Source organism: Ovis canadensis, chromosome 3 (genome assembly GCF_042477335.2).
Source record: "Ovis canadensis isolate MfBH-ARS-UI-01 breed Bighorn chromosome 3, ARS-UI_OviCan_v2, whole genome shotgun sequence".
NCBI classification, from domain to species: Eukaryota; Metazoa; Chordata; class Mammalia; order Artiodactyla; family Bovidae; genus Ovis; species Ovis canadensis.
The window spans coordinates 156,142,686-156,162,456 of record NC_091247.1 but is presented as its reverse complement, the minus strand read 5'-3'; positions in this window follow the sequence as shown (position 1 = coordinate 156,162,456).

Below are 19,771 nucleotides of genomic sequence, written 5' to 3'. Positions count from 1 at the left end.
CTCCAACTGCAACATCATTCTCTGCTCCCTTTCCGGTAACACCTCTGGGGTGCGATATCTATATTCACCCACTCCATGCTCTCACCTCCCTTTGTGTTTTCACCTCTCCTTAATCTGACTGCGGTCCTCACTCAGCTGAAAACGGCTCCAATGTGACTCCTTCCAGGATGCACTGGGGCCAGTTCTAGTGATCAGTTGTTTTCTGCTCACCCTACTTGATCTCTCAGCAGCATTTCAGAGGGAACCACTTCCTATTTCTGAAAAGTTCTTCTTCCTCAGCTCTCCTCCTTTATATTCTGTCTCATTGATGGTTCCTACTCAGCCTTTCTTGGCTGGCTGTTTCTCTGCTGACTGATTTTTAGATGTTGGAGTGTCCCAGGGCTCAAGCCTGTAACCATTTTATACACGTTTTACTTATTCTTTTATTTATTCTTTTTTGATGAAGTATAACTTTCAAAGGAATAGTTTTTCCCACTTTTTAAAGAGACTGAAATAATCTCATTCTTTCCCCACATTTGCAAATACAGTACAACCTTTTATGTTTTCTGAACAGTTTGAGAATACACTGCCAACACAGTGCCCTTGGCTCTGAATCCTTCAGTGTTTAACTCCCACAGAACCTGAAAACGTCATCCAAATCATCAGGTGAACACTGACAAGTTAAGACCACCTAGTCATCTGATCTATGCAATTTCATCGATTGTTCCATAAACCCTTTATTAAAAGGTCCAGTTCAGAATCACACGTCATATGTGGTTGTTATGTTTTCCTGTTTCCTTCAGTCTAGATCACTTCTTCATCTTTCCCATGACGTTTATGACCTTAACCCTTTTGACGACCTCAACCACCTATGGTGTAAAATGGCCTAAGGTTTTTCTGATATTCTCTGGAGTAGGTTAGGTTATGCGTCTTTGGCAGGGATGCCACAGATGTGATATCATGCACTCTCATTGTGTCCTTATAGGTGACATGCAGTTTTGAAATGTTCTGTTACGGATGATGTTCACACTGATCATTTGATTAAGGTAATGTCTGCAAGTCACCTCCACTGTGAGGTACTTGGGAGAGGATGAGGTACTTTGAAATCTGAGAAATTTGAGGAATTTTCTTCCTCATCAAAATGTCAGTTTTTGCATGTACTTATTATATCAGTATGGACCCCTGGCTTCCTACTTTATTCCAATTGTAATGAGTCATAATCCATTGCTATCATTTATTTTGATGTTCACATTGTTCCTTATATTTCTCCTTTCAGAAAGCCTCTGCAAGCTAGCTTCTGCGTCATCTTGACATGACCTCATCATTCTTTGGGCACTTTTTTGTTTTCTGGCACAAGCTATTGTAATGCTCACCTTGTTCTCTTCCTGCTTCAGCCTAGAATCAGGTATTTCTCCAAAAGCTCTTAGCCCTCACAGTTGATAACAGTATTAAAAAACCAGTTCTGGGCACTAGAGTGGCACTGTTCCCATGCCCCATCAAAGGAAAGAGCTAGAAGATGTATGTATTTGCCTAATTTTATCTACTCTAATTGAGTTCATAAAATACCTCCAATTCCAATGCCATATTACAAAGTTAATTGTAGATTTTCTTTTATGTTGATAACTTCCTTGTAATACAGTCAGAAAGCAGGTACCCATTTTTCTTAAAATTCTTAAAGCATATCCTGATCAGTTTGCCTGTATGTAACCAATCTCCCAACACTGCCACACAATGGAATAGATGGTCTCCACTCAGGCTTTGATACCCCTCAGGCAGTCACCCCTTCTTCCACATTGGGACATCTTTACTGCATTTCATCTCTGACATACCATGCTATGACACTGTTTTTACAGCAAGGAGGGCAAAAAGTTTTTCCTCTTGTTTATGCCCACATTCCCAATACCTAGAACAGTGCCTGTAACGTGATATATGGTCAATAAAAACCAGCTGCTTGAATGAATCTCCCTGAGGATTTAATATATTCCCCCAGGCTGGGCATTCTGAGAGTTTTTTACTCTCCAATCTCACTTCTAGTATAGCAGCTTCTGTGGCTCCAAGGGCCAGGTCTCAAATCTATGTGACCAGTTCCCTGGAGGACAGCAGAGGGGCCCAACTCAGGTGCATCCTAAGATTTCAGGATTCTGGGAGCATTTTGATATGAATCAACAGGAAAGAATGTGGGTTTATTCATATCAGGATATCCAGGGGTGCATGAAGAAGTCAAGGTAGGGGAGAGAGGCTTGAAGAGTAAGAGCTCAGATGCAGAGATAGGATGTATCTGAGAAGCACCAGGACTGAACCATGACAATGGCTGACTGAAGAAACAACCAGAGATTAGCAAAAGTTGGCCTAAGAGAGAAAGCAAGTCTTGTTGGAGATTTTGCTTAGTGCTTTTGATAAATGTCGTGTCTTACTTATACCTGTTATTTTAATGCAATCAAGTTCCCAAACCAAATTTTCACCCTTATTTAGAGAACGAAGTAAAAACAGATATGAAAGTTTCATCATTTTTAAAAGAAACTCAATTCTGATGTAGCTTAGTTTCACATCAGGATATTACTTGAAATGCAGAGTGATATTACAGATTAAAACTGGGCTTTCATGTGGCACTAATTATAGTTGAGCTCTGAGCACATTTCTTCCACTTTTATTTCAGTTCAGTTCAGTTCAGTTGCTCAGTCATATCCAACTCTTTACAACCCCATAGACTGCAGCACACCAGGCTTCCCTGTCCATCACCAACTCCTAGAGCTTGCTCAAACTCATGTCCATCGTGTCAGTGATGCCATCCAACCATCTCATCCTCTGTCATCCCCTTCTCCTGCCTTCAATCTTTCTCAGCATGAGAGTCTTTTCCAGTCACTTGTATTTAGGAGACTTTAAAAATATTTTGTAAAAGTTGCTAAGGAGCTTCCCAGGTGAATCTGTCTGCCAGTGCAGGAGATGCAAGAGATGCAGTCACTGGATTGGGAAAATCCCCTGGAGGAGAGCATGGCAACCTACTTCAGTATCCTACCCAGAGAGTCTCATGGATAGAGGAGCCTGGCAGGCTAGGGTCCATAGCCACACACAGAGTCAGATATGACTGAAGGGACTTAGCAGGCACAAAGGGAATTACTAAAAGTTATAGTCATGAGTGACTAATATCATATATTGATACAATGTTTTCAATTAAATATATGTCTATTAAACAAATTATATTTTAAATCATTTAACAATTTTATGAGGTTATAAGTTAATGTTTATAGTCAGATAGTTCTACAAGATTTTTATGTAACTCCCCATTTTTCCCTCTTCACATGAAGCAGTGTTCTACTCTTTTAGCTTAATGTTAGGAAACCTAGGCAGCAGGCACTGCAACTACTGAGCCCCTGGGCAGCAATCACTGAAGCCCACACGCCCTAGAGCCCATGCTCTCCAACAAGAGAAGCCACTGAGATGAGAAGCCTGAGCACCACAACTAGAGTGTAGTCCCCACTTGGTGCAACTAGAGAAAGCCCCTGCGCAGCACAAAGACCCAGCGCAGCCAAAAAATAAATTTAATTAAATTTAAAAACAAATCCTAGGAAGTTCCCTGGTGGCCTACCTGTTAGGTCGGTGCTTTCAGTTCCATTGCCTGGATTCAATCCCTGGCCTGGGAACTGAAATCTCAGAAGCTGTGAGACATGACCCAAAAAAAACAAAACAAAAGAATTTTACATTTTCTCCCATGGTTTTATGTATCAGGCTTGTATTGTTCCTGATGTTGGTTCCTAAAGTGGAAGTTAAGGATTAAGTTCTATTTCCTCCTCCTGTATCTCATCACACATGGCACCTTTCCCTAAAACCCATCCTTCCAATGTAATTACATATACTTTTTAAGATCAATACTCAGTATTTGCATAGCTGTAAATACAATTACTTTCTTCTCTTATGCAAGATTTTATTTTCCCTAGAGCCAGTAACTGCATATTTGTTATATTGGCTTACCTTTATTTGTATCTATCATTAGTTCAATTCCCAAACTTTAGGGCTCTTTTTTCTTTATTGAGGTATGGTTCATGTACAATATTACTAAGTTTGAGGTGTATGACATAGTGATTCACATTTTTATAGTTTTTTTTTTCATTTAGTTATTATAAAATATTGGGTATATTCCCTGTATGGTACAATATATCCTTGTAACTTATTTATTTTGGACTGTGCTGCATGGCTTGTGAGATCTTAGTTCCCAAAGCAGGGATCAAACACATGCACCCTGCAGTAGAAGTGATGAGTCCTAGCCACTGGACGGTCAAGGAAGTCTCAGTTTATTTTATACATGCTAGTTTGTACCTCGCAATCCCCACTGCTCTATGTCTTCCATTTAAATCTCTCAGGTCTTCAGAGGCAATGAGAATTTCATTAATCTAACCTTGCTCTGAGTTTGTTTTTTTCATTTCTGTTATCATAGCTTTAATTTCCAACAACTCCTTTTCATTTTTGAATATTCTTTTATCATTGTGTCATGTTTGCTATTTCTTATTTTGTATACAGTATTAATATGGGCTATATTTACTATATTTTGGATATAGTAATAATAAGAGCTTCCCTGGGAGCTCAGCTGGTAAAGAATCCACCTGCAGTGCAGGAGTCCCCGGTTCAATTCCTGAGTCTGGAAGATCCCCTGGAGAAGGGATAGGCCACCCACTCCACTATTCTTGGGCTTCCCTGGTGGCCTGGATGGTAAAGAATCTGCCTGCAATGTGGAAGACCTGGGTTCAATCCCTGGGTTGGGAAGATCCCCTGGAGGAGGGCATGGCAGCCCACTCCAGTGTTCTTGCCTGGAGAATCCCCACAGAGAGGGGAGCCTGGTGGGCTATACTCCATGGAGTCACAGAGTTGGACATGACTGAGTGACTAAGCACAGCACACAGCATAGAAATAATAACAGTTTGGTTGTTTTTGGTTTTAGTTGACTTCTCTATCTTTCCTTGTTTGTTTACTGTGGATTATATCCTTCATACCAGAGTCATTTTTCTGTTATTTGGCAATCCTTGGTTATCTACTTAAATTTAAGATTGGGAAACACTACTATTCTTAAGGAACAAAAAAGTAATTCTGTAAATGCTATTGGAAAAATGGATAACTTTTGAGAAGAAAACTTCATTTAGATTGTGCTTCATAGCACTTACCAAAATAAATTCTAGTTTTATTAATGATAGTTAATTGTTTGGGGTTTTTTGGGTTTTTTTTTTGCCACACCATGTGGCATACAGGATCTTATTCCCAAACAGGGATCAAACCCATGCCCCGTGCATTGGAAATGCAGTTTTAACCAATGAACTGCTAGGGGAGTCCCTAAATGTTTCTTTAAAATCTATTTACCTGTTTAAAAAGTTAGAGAAATGATTGTCTGTCCTGGCTAAGGCAGACTTTCTAAATTTGAGCAGTTAGAAGAAATTATATTGAAAGAAAGACCAAAAAGAATTTTGCAAGATGTGAATAACTTACACATTGCAAAAGGGCAAAAAAAAAAAAAAAAGAGAGAAGAAGGAAATTTGTAGAAAATATGAGACAGGATTAATATCTTTAAAACAAAAAATTTAAAAAAATAGAATAAAGTTTTAAACTGCAGTTGATAAATGGACAAAAGACATGGACAGACAGATGAAAGAAGAGATGGCTAGTAAATAGAAAGGGAAAGTATTTGACCTTGATAGTAATTATTAAAATGCAAAACAGATAATAATGGGTGGTTATATTTGTATCAGATAAGCAAAGAAATGTTTCATAGTTGGGCCTGTTAAGGATGTGGTGAAACCTGTGTTCTCATGAATTGTTTGTGAGTAGACCTTTTGGGAAAGCAATTTGGGAATGTTAATTAATGGTTTAGAAAAGATAGGTACACTTTTGCTTGTATGAGAGCATTATATTCAATATTTGATAATAATATCAGATTTATTGAGTGCTTACTATTTGGCATCATCTAAATCTGTGCCTGTATAAACTCATTTACATCTATAATAATTTTATTAGGTTATCCATTTAGCAAAGGAAACTGAGGCATAGGTTGGTAAGAAGTCTGTAGAAGTTAACCAGTCCTCAGAACTTAGGTTCTGAAAACATTGCGATATTTTTAGATAAAGTAATAGTCAGGATGCAGACTGCTCATTATAAAGCAACATTAAAAGTTTGTAAAGATATTTTTTATTGGTAAACCTGTGGAAATCTACTGAAGCACCAATTATCTAGATTTTAACTGAAATTGCTTCACAAGGAATAACTAAAGTGATAGGGAATCCTTAATGGGAGCTTCAGTTCAGTTCAGTTCAGTTCAGTTGCTCAGTCGTGTCCAACTCTTTGCAACCCCATGAATCGCAGCATGCCAGGCCTCCCTCTCCATCACCAACTCCCGGAGTTCACCCAAACTCACATCCATCGAGTCAGTGATGCCATCCAGCCATCTCATCCTCTGTTGTCCCCTTCTCCTCCTGCCCTCAATTCCTCCCAGCATCAGAGTCTTTTTTAATGAGTCAACTCTTCGCATGAGGTGGCCAAAGTATTGGAGTTTCAGCCTCAGCATCAGTCCTTCCAATGAATACCCAGGACTAATCTCCTTTAGGATGGACTGATTGGATCTCCTTGTAATCCAAGGGACTCTCAAGAGTCTTCTCCAACACCGCAGTTCAAAAGCATCAATTCTTCGGTGTTCAGCTTTCTTCACAGTCCAACTCTCACATCCATACATGACTATTGAAAAAACCATAGCCTTGACTAGATGGACCTTTGTTGGCAAAGTAATGTCTCTGCTTTTGAATATGCTATCTAGGTTGATCATAACTTTCCTTCCAAGGAGTAAGCAACTTTTAATTTCATGGTTGCAATTACCTGTACTAAATAAGTGCTTTTACATATCTTAACTTATTGAATATCCTTAACAATCCTTGGAGGAAGGTACTGTTAGCCCCATTTTGCAGAGAGATTTGATATCTTGCCTCAAGTTACTCAGCAGAGCCAAGATTTAAACCCATGCAGAATCTAGACTCTTAACCAACATATAGAGTTGTGTCTCTTTGGGCTTCCCTGGTGGCTTAGAGGTTAAAGCATCCGCCTGGAATGTGGGAGACCCGGGTTCGATCCCTGGGTCGGGAAGATCCCCTGGAGAAGGCAAAGGCACCCCACTCCAGTACTCTTGCCTGGACAATCCCATGGAGGGAGGAGCCTGGTAGGCTACAGTCCATGGGGTCGCAAAGAGTCAGACATGACTGATCGATTTCACTTCACTTCACTTCACAGTCTAGTTACATTGTACGTTACACTGACTTTGCAAAAATAACAATTCTTCTTTGAACTGATTTACTGTAAATTGAGGCTTCATTTGGAAATTTGAAATATTTTATATATATTTATAAACATACACACATATATACATACATATATAATGTATGTATAAGCATTTAATCTAAAGAAACAGAAAACTAAAATAGGTTAAAAGAAGTTTTTAAATGTTTTCCCCTAGGATCTCATTGCTATTTAACCCAGTTCTTCCAATATATGGTACCCTTTAGAATCTTCTGATTTGTCAAAAATAAAGTGTAGTGACTAAATCAAACAACAAAAATCCATATATGTAGTGATGCAATCCTCTGACAAATGAGTTAAAATCAGATCCTCCTGACTAGATTTAATTTTTTAATTTTTATTTTTACTTTATTTTACTTTACAATACTGTATTGGTTTTGCCATACATTGACATGAATCCGCCACGGGTGTACATGAGTTCCCAAACATGAACCCCCCTCCCACCTCCAACCCTGTATCATCTCTCTGGATCATCCCCATGCACCAGCCCCAAGCATCCTGTATCCTGTATCAAACATAGACTGGCAATTTGTTTCTTACATGATAGTATACATGTTTCAGTACCATTCTCCCAAATCATCCCACCCTCTCCCTCTCCCTCAGAGTCCAAAAGTCCGTTCTATACATCTGTGTCTCTTTTGCTGTCTCGCATACAGGGTCATCATTACCATCTTTCTAAATTCGGTATATATGTGTTAGTATACTGTATTGGTGTTTTTCTTTCTGGCTTACTTCACTCTGTATAATTGGCTCCAGTTTCATCCATCTCATTAGAACTGATTCAAATGTATTCTTTTTAATGGTTGAGTAATACTCCATTGTATATATGTACCACAGCTTTCTTGTCCATTCATCTGCTGATGGACATCTAGGTTAACTAGATTTAAAACTACCTGTTACACTCAGGCAGTCCTTGTTGTTTCCCTAATCTTTCTGTACTATTTCCAAGGCCTGCTATATCCAATTCATCCAACTTCTTTCTTATTCTTTAAAATTCAGTTCAGATTTTACTACTGCTAAGAAGCCTTCCTTAATGTACACACACACCATTTGCCCTTTTGTAGGACTCCTATCTGCTCTCTTAGCTCCCTGACTACTTCATGACACTGTAATGCATTTTTCCTTCGTATCTGTCTGCTACCTCTGCTGTATCTGCTGTATCCCACCCAGCATCTAACAATGTGTTTTTACTCTGCATGTGTCTTAAATTGATATGGTGAGGGAGGGTTGAGGGGGAACAGGAAGATAAAAATTTCCACATACTAAAAAAGGCATTGTCAACAAAGTCTATAGACAGACATACCATGAAGAAATAGTATATTCATACCCCACATGACTTTTTTCTTTGAAACAGAAACAGCTCCTGCACTTCATTAAAAAAGTCCACTAACCAATAACTGAAAGGCCTCTGCACAGCAAAGGAAACCATCAACAAAATGGAAAGGCAACTTACTGAATGGGAGGAAATATTTGCAAATTATGTATCTGACAAGTCCAAAATATATTTTTGTTTTTATCAAAAGTACATAAGCGCATGCAACTCTGTGGCCAAAAAAAAAGCATAAATTTCAATTAAAGCTGAGCAAAAGAGTTAAATAGATATTTTTCTAAAGAAGACATGCAGATGCCAACAGATACACAAACATGCTCAATATCACTAATCATCAAGGAAATGTGAATCAAAAACACAACGCACTATCACTTCATATCAGTTAGAAAGTCTATTATCAAAAACACAAGAAATAACAAGGTTGGCAAGGATGTGGACAAAAGGAAACGTTTGTGCAATGTTGATTTGTACAGCCACATCTAGACTGTATATTGTCACCCTGCTTATTTAACTTCTGTGCAGAGCACATCATGCGAAATGACAGGAGGGATGAGGCACAAGCTAGAATCAAGATTGCTGGGAGAGATATCAACAGCCTCAGATATGCAGATGATACCACTCTAATGACAGAAAGTGAAGAGTAACTAAAGAACTCTTGATGAGGGTGAAAGAGGAGGGTGAAAAAGCTAGCTTAAAACTCAACATTCAAAAAATGATTTCATGGCATCTGGTCTCATCACTTCATGGCAAATAGAAGGAGAAAAAGTGGAAGCAGTGACAGATTTTATTTTCTTGAGCTCCAGAATCACAGTGGATAATGACTGCAGTCATGAAATTAAAAGACAATTGCTCCTTGGAAGAAAAACTATGACAAACCTAGACAGTGTATTAAAAAGCAGAGACATTACTTTGCAGACAAAGGTGCATATAGCCAGTGCTGTGATTTTTCCAGTAGTCATGTACAGATGTGAGAGTTGGACCATAAAGAAGGCTGAGCACCAAAGAATTGATGCTTTCAAATTGTGGTGCTGGGAGGACTCTTGAGAGCCCCTTGGACAGCAAGGAGATCAAACCAGTCAATCCTAAAGGAAATCAACCCTGAATATTCTTTGGAAGAACGGATGCTGAAGCTCCAATACTTTGGCCGCCTGTTGGGAAGAGCTAACTCATTGGAAAAGACCCTGATGCTGGGGAAGATTGAAGGCAGGAGGAGAAAGGGGCAGCAGAGGATGACATGGTTGGATAGCATCACTGACTCAATGGACATCAGTTTGAGTAAACTCTGGGAGATAGTGAAGGACAGGGAAGCTGGGGGCCCTGCAGTCCATGGAGTTGCAAAGAGTCAGACTTTCCCCCCATTCTTTTTTACAGTCTATCCCCAGGCTCTACCTTACACCATGGACCCTGGGGTAAGAGGGAGGGAGAAGTCAAATGATGCCTGGCACAACTAGAAATGCCATCTTGAACCCCCGAGAGGTCCTCTGATAGCAGTTTCAGACCACAGAGAGAGCTTTGTACACCCTCCATAATGCTTGTAAAGGTTGCAACACAAAAACATAAAGTGACGAAGTAAAAATTAACAGCCCGTCAGGGAAAAAAATTAACAACCCATCAGGGCAGACAGATAAACAGTAAGTCAAGTGGCTAGTTATAACTCTACAGAATGCACAAGCATTATCTGCACTAGGCACAAGCATGGTTTCCATTTTAGGGGCTTTCTAAGATTAATATTACGTGACTTCCAAAATCATTTCCTACTTACTGTTGTTCCTAGGTTGCCAAGATGGGGCAGCCAACATGGCCTTAAAAATTAATCACCACTACTATTCAGATTAGATGACTCAAAAGTAGAGGGCTCACCATGTGGATCTGAGCAGGACAGGGGATAGATCAGAAAAAGAATGAGGGGAAAGTCCCATTCTACTTGAAACCTGACATGGGAGAGCATCCCTCCATGAGCCTTGTTGGATTACTGCCAAGAATGTGTTTGTTCATAAAAATAAAGTTCATGGAGGTAGTTTGACTTTTTACATGGTGAAATACAAGTACAAAATACATCGTCATGACTTTGTCTTGCCATTTGTCAACTCTTACTTCTATGTTGGCTTTAATCCAAGTAGATTTCCTCTAACCCAAGTGTACACGGAACCATTTTACACCCACCATGATGCTTATGATTATTTGCTTATTTTTGTTAATTTTGCCTGCATTGTGTCTTCATTGCTGTGTGAGAGCTTTCTCTAGTTGTGGTGAGTGGAGACTACTCTGTGCTGAGGTCCATTGGCTTCTCACCGCGGTGGCTTTTCCTGTTGCAGAGCACAGGTTCCAGGCATGTGGGCTTCAGCAGTCATGGCTCATGGGCTGTAGAATGCTGGCTCAGTGGATGTAGTGCATGGGCCGTGTTGCTCTGCGGCATGTGGGATCCTCCCAGACCACAAATGGACCCCATGTTCTCTGCATAGGCAGGTGGACTCTTAATCTCTAGACCACCAGGTCAGCCCTGGATGCCTATAATTTTAAAGAAAACAAAAATAAGTTGGTGAGGATGTGGGGAAATTGGAACCCTCATACATTGCTGATAGGATGTAAAATCGTACAGCCACTTTGAAAACTGGTTTGGCAATTCCTCAAAGAGTTGGTTGCTTTAATGGCCCAGCAAGTACTCTCCTAAATGTGTACCCAAGAGAAATGAAAATATTCACATAAAACTTGAATGTACCTGTATGTTTGAGGCAGAATTATGTGTGATAGTCTCTGGAGGAGGAAATGGCAGCCTACGCCACTATTTTTGCCTGGAGAATTCCATGGACAGAGAAGCCTGGCAGGCTACAGTCCACAGGGTCACAAAGAGTCAGACATGGCTGAGTGGCTCTCACTCACTCACTCATGCATTTGAGTGAAAAAAGAAACCCCAAATAGTCATCAGCTGATGAGCAAATGAATAAAAGTAATATATCTAAACAATAGACTAGTATACAGCCAGAAAAAAGGAAGTAAGTATTAATTGTGCTATACAATGAGGAATCTTGAAAATATAGGCAAAGTGAAAAGCCAGACACAAAAGCTACAAGCTGTATGTACGGATGAGGAGTTGCTTCAGTCTCATCCGATTCTTTGTGACCCTATGGACTGTAGCTTGCCAGGCTCCAGGATTCTCCAGGCAAGAATACTGGAGTGGGTTGCCAGGCCCTCCTCCAGTGGATTTTTCTAACCCAGGAATCAAACAAATCCAAATCTCTTAAGTCTCCTGCATTGGCATGCAGGTTCTCTAACACCAGCATCACCTGGGAAACACACTATATTTCCATTCATGTGAAATACCCAGAATAGGGAAATCTGTTAAAAAACAACAACAACAAAAAATAGTTGTTTAGGATGGGGACAGGGGGATTACTATTTGGGGTGATAAAATGTTCTGGAATGAGTGGTGATGATTCAATAATCCTGAACATACAACAAAAACTCTCACTTGTAATTTTTTCTCAGTTGTACATTTTAAAAATGTTCCCAATGAACACTGTGTGAATTTTACATCAAGAAAAATTTTTATACAGTCAACTGTAAAATTTTATTTAAAATTACAAAAATTTAAAAAATATTCTACAAGGTCTTGATTTCTATTTCCCCATTCTTCTACAAGTAGAAGAGAATATTTTCCAAAGATTGATTACTTCATTAAGATAAAGACAAAGAACAATAAAAGGAAACTTGTCCAGTTAGGCAACTCTGTTCTTTTTTAAAAAAACACTATAACAGACTTCAGTTCAGTTCAGTTCAGTTCAGTTCATTCTCTCAGTCATGTCTGACTCTTTGCAACCCCTTGAACTACAGCACGCTAGGCCTCCCTGTCCATCACCAACCCCCAGATTTTACCCAAACTCATGTCCTTCGAGTTGGTAATGCCATCCAACCATCTTTTCCTCTGTCATCCCCTTCTCCTCCTGCCCTCAATATTTCCCAGCATCAAGGTCTTTTCAAATGAGTCAGTTCTTCAATAAGCAGGGTGATAATATACAGCCTTGATGTACTCCTTTTCCTATTTGAAACCAGTCTGTTGTTCAATGTCCAGTTCTAACTATTGCTTCCTGACCTGCATACAGGTTTCTTAAGAGGCAGGTCAGGTGGTCTGGTATTCCCATCTCTTTCAGAATTTTCCACAGTTTATTGTGATCCACAGTCAAAGGCTTTGGCATAGTCAATAAAGCAGAAATAGATGTTTTTCTGGAACTCTCTCACTCTTTTGATGATCCAGTGGATGTTGGCAGTTTGATCTCTGGTTCCTCTGCCTTTTCTAAAACCAGCTTGAACATCTGGAAGTTCACGATTCACGTATTGCTGAAGCCTGGCTTGGAGAATTTTGAGCATTACTTTACTAGCATGTGAGATGAGTGCAATTGTGCGGTAGTTTGAGCCTTCTTTGGCATTGCCTTTCTTTGGGATTGGAATGAAAACTGACCTTTTCCAGTCCTGTGGCCACTGCTGTGTTTTCCAAATTGGCTGGCATATTGAGTGTAGCACTTTCACAGCATCACCTTTCAGGATTTGAAATAGCTCCACTGGAATTCCATCACCTCCACTAGCTTTGTTCGTAGTGATGCTTTCTAAGGTCCACTTGACTTCAGATTCCAGGATGTCTGGTTCTAGGTGAGTGATCACACCATTGTGATTATCTGGGTCATGAAGATCTTTTTTTCTGTGTACAGTTCTGTGTATTCTTGCCACCTCTTCTTAATATCTTCTCCTTCTGTTAGGTCCATACCATTTCTGTCTTTTATCGAGCCTATCTTTGCATGAAATGTTCCCTTGGTATCTCTAATTTTCTTGAAGAGACCTCTAGTCTTTCCCATTCTGTCGTTTTCCTCTATTTCTTTGCATTGATTGCTGAAGAAGGCTTTCTTATCTCTCCTTGCTATTTTTGGAACTCTGCCTTCAGACGCTTATATCTTTCCTTTGCTCCTTTGCCTTTCTCTTCTCTTCTTTTCACAGCTATTTGTAAGGCCTCCCCAGTTCAGTTCTGTTCAGTTCAGTCGCTCAGTCGTGTCCGACTCTTTGCGACCCCATGAATTGCAGCACACCAGGCCTCCCTGTCCATCACCAACTCCCAGAGTTCACTCAGATTCACGTCCATCGAGTCAGTGATGCCATCCAGCCATCTCATCCTCAGTCGTCCCCTTCTCCTGCCCCCAGTCCTTCCCAGCATCAGAGTCTTTTCTAATGAGTCAACTCTTCTCATGAGGTGGCCAAAGTACTGGAGTTTCAGCTTTAGCATCAGTCCTCCCAAAGAAATCGCAGGGCTGATCTCCTTCAGAATGGACTGGTTGGATCTCCTTGCAGTCCAAGGGACTCTCAAGAGTCTTCTCCAACACCACAGTTCAAAAGCAGCAATTCTTCAGCGCTCAGCCTTCTTCACAGACCAACTCTCACATCCATACATGACTACTGGAAAAACCATAGCCTTGACTAGTTGGACCTTAGTTGGCAAAGTAATGTCTCTGCTTTTGAATATACTATCTAGGTTAGTCATAACTTTTCTTCCAAGGAGTAAGCGTCTTTTAATTTCATGGCTGCAATCACCATCTGCAGTGATTTTGGAGCCCCCCAAAATAAAGTCTGACACTGCTTCCACTGTTTCCCCATCTATTTGCATGAAGTGATGGGACTGGATGCCATGTTCTTCATTTTCTGAATGTTGAGGCCTCCCCAGACAGCCATTTTTCTTTTTTGCATTTTTGCATTTCTTTTCCATGGGGATGGTCTTCATCCCTGTCTCCTTTACAGTGTCACAAACCTCTGTCCACCAGGCACTCTATCTATCAGATCTAGCCTCTTAAATCTATTTCTCACTTCCACTGTATAATCATAAGGGATTTGGTTTAGATCATACCTGAATGGTCTAGTGGACTTCCCTACTTTCTTCAATTTAAGTCTGAATTTGGCAATTAGGAGTTTTGACCTGAGCCACAGTCAGCTCCCAGTCTTATTTTTGCAGACTGTATAGCGCTTCTTCATCTTTGGCTGCAAAGAATATAGTCAGTCTCATTTCAGTGTTGACCATCTGGTGATGTCCATGTGTAGAGTCCTCTCGTGTGTTGTTGGAAGAGGGTGTTTGCTATGACTAGTGCATTCTCTTGGCAAAATTCTATTAGCCTTTGCCCTGCTTCATTCCGTATTCCAAGGCCAAATTTGCCTGTTACTCCAGGTGTTTCTTGACTTCCTACTTTTGCATTCCAGTCTCTTATAATGAAAAGGACATCTTTTTTAGGTGTTAGTTCTAAAAGGTCTTTTAGGTCTTCATAGAACCATTCAACTTCAGCTTCTTCAGTGTTACTGGTTGGGGCATAGACTTGTATTACTGTGATATTGAATGGTTTGCCTTGGAAACAAAGAGAGATCATTCTGTCGTTTTTGAGATTGCATCCAAGTACTGCATTTCGGACTCTTTTGTTGACCATAATGGTTACTCCATTTCTTCTGAGGGATTCCTGCCCACAGTAGTAGATATAATGGTCATCTGAGTTAAATTCACCCATTCCAGTCCATTTTAGTTCGCTGATTCCTAGAATGTCGATGTTCACTCTTGCCATCTCCTGTTGACCACTTCCAATTTGCCTTGATTCATGGACCTGACATTCCAGGTTCCTATGCAATATTGCTCTTTACAGCATCGGACCTTGCTTCTGTCACCATAGTTCATCATCAAAGCCAGTTTTGTTCCTTGAAATATCTGTTAAAAATGGCACCCCAAACAAGGAAAAGAGAATCAAACAGTCAGGAATGAGATAGGAGGATATCATAGTTCTTGCAGATAGTAAAAAATGTTGTCAGCAACTTGAATAGGTATAAAACTTCTGAAGAAAATATTAGCAAGTTAAGTCAATATATGGTGGTGTTGGAGAAGACTCTTGAGAGTCCCTTGGATTGCAATGAGATCCAACCAGTCCATTCTAAAAGAGATCAGTCCTGGGTGTTCATTGGAAGGACTGATGTTGAAGCTGAAACTCCAATACTTTGGCCACCTGATTGGAAGGGCTGACTCATTTGAAAAGACCCTGATGTTGGGAAAGATTGAAGGTGGGAGGAGAAGGGGATGACAGGATAAGATGGTTGGATGGCATCACCAACTCGATGGACATGGGTTTGGGTGGACTCCAGGAGTTGGTGATGGACAGGGAGGCCTGGCATGTTGTGGTTCATGGAGTTGCAAAGAGTCGGAAATGACTGAGTAACTGAACTGAACTGAACTGAACTGAACTAACTTAATATATACAAACGTTACTACATGAACAAATTGAGTTTAAGATATAGCACAATATCGGTTTAATATAACTTTCCACACTAATTTTATAAAGGTGAAAAATTGTCTGATTATTTTGTTGTACTAGAAAGTATTGATTGGGATTAGCATTGGTCATGATAGTAACTCTTATTATACTAGGAAGAAAAGAAAAGAAAGTTTTCTTAATCTGAAAAAGATATCCACCCAAAAGTCTACAGTATAGTTTACATATGTGGCCTCCAAATCTGTAATTAAAGCCTGTGTCCTGTCAAAGGTCATCCTGACCTCATTCAGACCTCTGCTGTTCCATTCGGCACTTAATTGCTCATCTTCTCTATGATTTCATCAAAATTGATAGAATAAAAGAAAACTGAAGGGAATACTTTTTATCTTTAATACTATATAGAGTGCCTAAAAAGACATTATGAGCAGGTTAAATATCATTATGATTTTAAGTTAGAATTGCCTGAGATCATACCTGTATTGAGAGAAATGCAGAATTGGAAGAAAGGGTCAGTTTCAGAAGACAGGCCAAGGGCAAGATCTAGGGCAAGCTGAGAGGACGGGTAGCTGTCATAGGTCCAAGGATGCTATGTCCAGAGCCCAGGAAATGCAAGCCTACTGCAGGAGGCAGGGCTGTTGTCTCCTTGGAGGACAGAGGCTAACTAAGGTACTACTCTAGGCAGCTCTCTAAAGAAGACCGAAGTGTAAGTCTCATTTTTCTAAGCAGTGTGGTAGATGTTACTATCATTATTTTATAGATAGGAGATTAAGGAATTATAGCTAGATGCTGAGTCAACAAGCAGTGTGACTCAGACCATCTTTCTGCCACAGTAATACTTCTCATATTTAAAGACTCAGCATTTTTAATTGTCCGATGCTCATGCCTAAATATTTGTCAAATCTCCTTTAACTACTTGGGGAAATTTAAAGAGTACTTATGGACATCAGATGGCATGAATGTGAAACAATGAGGTAAGAATCTTGCTAACCATTAGTAACATGGAAAGAAAATTCTGGTGTTAAGTCCTGTTGGATGGAATATTAAAGAACAGATATTTGAAATTTCTCGTAGAAGTCATTTCAGGTACCTGTTCCTTGGCATTACCCTGCTGCTGCTGCTGCTGCTAAGTCGCTTCAGTCTTGTCCAACTCTGTGTGACCCCATAGATAGCAGCCCACCAGGCTCCACCACCCCTGGGATTCTCCAGGCCAGAACATTGCAGTGGGTTGCCATTTCCTTCTCCATGGCATTACTCTACATGTCTCCAATTTGATTTTTGTCTTTGCTGTTATATATGTATTTAAAATTTTTGTATATTTATTTGGGGCTGGGCTAGGTCTTTGCTGCTGCTAGGGCTTTTCTCTAATTGTGGGAAGCAGGGGCTACTCTCCAGTTACTGTGCTCAGGCTTCTCACTGTGGTGGCTTCTCTTGCTGCGGAGCACTGGCTCTGGGGTTATGGGCTTCAGGAGTTGAGCTCCCAGACTCTAGACCACAGGCTCAATAATTGTGGTGCATGGGCTTAGTTGCAGCAAATGGAATCTTTCCAGATCAGGGATCACACCCTATGTCTCCTGCATTGGCAGGTGGATTCTTAACCACTGAACCTCCAGGGAAGCCTTGTCTTTGCTTTTTAAGAAAATAGTTATAGTTCATATTCTTAAGATTGAAACCAAAGAAAATGAGACCAGACAGGTACTATCTAGAAAACAATGAGTAAATATTTTTCTGAAGTTGGAAAGTTCTTTTAAAGCAGGATGGGGAACTCAGAGATCATAAAATTCTAGATCTCAAAGGAGTTTAGGAATCTCCTGGGATTTGATTTAAAATAATCTGGGGAATGGAAGATGGCAGAGGGAATAGGGCTCATAGATAAAGCAAGATAGACCATATGTTCAATTTTTGAAGCTAGGCAATGGGACATGGGAATTATTTTCTCTACTTTTGTATATGCTACAGATTTTCCATAATAAAAGGGGCTTTTAAAATTTAAATGTTTTTTTTTTAATTTAAATTTCTTTTCTTGGAATGTAGTTGCTTTCCAACGTTGTGTTAGTACCTGTTGTACTTTAAAGTGAACTAGCTCTATGTATACATATATCCCCTCATGGCCCTTCCTCACACCCCATCCCATCCATCTAGGTCACCACAGAGGACCGAGCTGAATTCCCTGCATTGTACAGTAGGTCGCCACTAGGTATCTGTTTTACACGTGGCAGTGCACACACACCAATCTTGATCTCCCAGTTCGTCTCACTGACATCCCACCCCCATGTCCATAAGTCCTTTCCCTCTGTCTCTGTCTCTATTCCTGTCCTGCAAACAGATTGATCTGCCATTTTCCTAGATTCCACATACAAGTATATTTGTTTTTCTCTTTCTGACTTTACTCTGTATGTCACACTCTGGGCCCATCCACTTATCTACAAATGACTTGTTTTTGTTCCTTTTTATGGCTGAGTAACATTTCATTGTGTATATGTACCCCATCTTCTTTATCCATTCATCAGTCAGTGGATACTTAGGTTGCGTCCATGTCCTGGCTATTGCAGACAGTGCTGCAGTCAACACTGGGGTGCCCGTACCTCTTAGAATTACAATTTTCTCAAAGCCTGTGCCCAGTAATGGCATTGTTGGATCATATGGTAGTTCTATTTTTAGTTTTTTCAGGAACTTCCATATTGTTCTCCATAATGGCTGTGATCAGTCTACATTCTCACCAACAGTGCAAAAGAGTTCCCTTTTCTCCACCCCTCTCCAGCATTTATTTTTTGTAGATTTTTTTTGATGCTGGCCATTCTGACCATGTGAGGTGATACCTTATTGTAGTTTTGATCTGCATTTTTCTAATAATTAGTGATGTTGAGCATCTTTTCATGTGTCTTTTTGTTGCAATGGTAAAGGGGATTGTTTCCTTAACTTCATTTTCTGCTTTTTCATTGTTAGCGTACAGGAATGCAAGAAATTTCTGTGCATTCACTTTTGAATCATGCAGCTTTACCAAATTCAGTGATTAGCTATGGTAGTTTTCTGGTGACAGCTTTAGAATTTTCTTCATATAGTATCATGTCATCTGCAAACAGTGACAGTTTTACTACTTCTTTTTCAATTCGGATTCCTTCTACTTCTTTTTCTTCTCTGATTGCTGTGGCTAGGACTACCAAAACTATGTTGACTAATGGCGAGAGTAGACATTCTTGTCTTGTTCCTTATCTTAGAGGACATGTTTTCGGTTTTTCACCATTGAGAATGATGTTTGCTGTGGGTTTGTTGTTTATGTCCTTTATTATGTTAAGATAGGTTCCCTCTCTGCCTACTTTCTAGAGAGTTTTTGTCATAAATGTGTATTGAATTTTCTCAACTGCTTTTCCTGTACCTATTGAGATGATCTTATGGTTTTTATTCTTTAATTTGTTAGTATGGTATGTCACATTGATTGATTTGTGTACATTGAAGGGTCCTTGTATCACTGGGATCCAACAATCCTGGTATGATTCTTTTAATGTGTTTCTGGATTCTGTTTGCTAGTTATTTTGTTGAAGATTTTTGTGTCCATGTTCATCAGTGATATTGGTCTTTTAATTTTGATTTAATTTAAAATTTATTGGTCTTTCATTTTTTGGTGATGTCTTTGTCTGGTTTTGGTATCAGAGTAATGGTGGCCTCATAGAATGAGCTTGGGAGTGTTCCTTCCTCTGCAATTTTTTGCAAAAGTTTGAGAAGGATGAGTGCTAATTCTTCTCTGAATGTTTGTTAGAACTTGCCCATGAAGCCATCTGGTCCTGGACATTTGTTACATAGCAAACACTAACATAGAATTGTAAAGGAATTAAGGTGAAGTCGCTCAGTCATGTCCGACTCT